Raw genomic sequence first — 1,551 nt, forward strand, 5'->3', positions numbered from 1 at the left:
ACAAAGCGTGTTATTAAGTGGCTTCTACTTGCTTATGCCCTGTAGAGTAGTGATTGAGAACTTTTATTACTATTCACACTAATGAGTAATATATTTTGTCAAGTTACCTTTAACTATTTTGTTTCTGATATGATAAAGAACAGGATTTTATTTGGCTGCTCATACAAGCAAAATGTCGCAGTTATCGGAGGAGTGTGTAGATAATCCTTCTCATCAGCCACGGGTTTATCTTAACCGGGAAAATGATGTTTGAGGTAGTCGCTGTCTCAGTACCTCAATACTGAATGCCCAGCAGCTTAATTAAACACCTACATTCGCTAAACCCCTTCCCAGCTAGTACAGTGAGTTTGATAGTTTGAAATTTCAAATTCAAGACACATAGGTCTAGTGAAGGGGAACGTTTGAATTAGAACCGACACAATTTAACTATTGAAAAGACGAATTAATTGACGAAGACAATCAAAATGTTGCCATAAGTGCCATAAGTTTGAATAAAGATGTATAATAAAAAGTTTTGTTGTTAAAATGGGAACATAATTGTACTTCAATTAAAATTAAAACCAAGATCGTTTAAAAACGACTAGATCTGGTGGTCTAATGCGGGCGCCTTTAGCAGAGTAGAGGCGCATGGTTTCAAAAATCTTTCCACATCTTACTGCGGTTAGCAAAGATGGCTCTCATCGTAACTGGTCTTTAAGCATCTTACTCGTTGCTTAAATCCCTGTTTAATAAGGCGAATTGCTGGGTGCGATAATGGGGAAAAGCCATGAACCAAATGGATACGCGTTCGCTCATAATGGGGAAGTCAAACCGTTAGCGCTGGTAATCGTATGACGACTGGGTTGCTTTGTGCGCCACCTTTAAAGCCCATTTTACCTGGTCAGCATTACCGGTGGTTTGAAGATTAGTCCTTAGCATGTGTAGACTAGGTCACACAAATGTTGGATTCCTTTGGGTGGGAGCTGGAAATATTTCACCAGAAAAAGTGCATGTTTTAAAAGCACATAAGTGGTTTTTCAGACGTGTATCAATGCTACCTAAGTAGAAGGCGGCAACTGAAAGCAGGCACACATATGCTTATGGAAGAGCGATGCTGAAGAGTACTGCATGAACCTCATGAAATTCCGAGGTCAACAAGTTAATTTTATTTTGCACTTGTCATTTGCGCCTGCCACAGAGCAGGTGTCAATCTGATGCAGCTTTTACCAAATGTTAAACTACTTGAAAATCGAAACTACCTCTAAACTTCTTTTTATTCCGAAAAACTGAATTGTGAGCAAATGTAGTGCCAAACTTTGGCTGTCACTTCAGTACAAATTTCTCTGATACTCGATTTAAAGTGCAGCTCCTCTCTCGAGTTTGCATTTGTTTTTGCGAGTATACTATCTGAATTGTCAGACGAGATTTGTGCGTTATTTAATACAAACTATTAAAATCTCCTCTTTTGACCATCGAATTCTAGACGATTTGAACTTCTGATGCAATTTCATTTTCTTCAAGTGGGTTCCTATTTTCAAGTCACCACACGCCATCAATTTTAGTCTAGTTTTC

This window comes from Echinococcus granulosus (assembly GCF_000524195.1).
Source record: "Echinococcus granulosus chromosome Unknown EG_S00014, whole genome shotgun sequence".
Taxonomy (NCBI): domain Eukaryota; kingdom Metazoa; phylum Platyhelminthes; class Cestoda; order Cyclophyllidea; family Taeniidae; genus Echinococcus; species Echinococcus granulosus.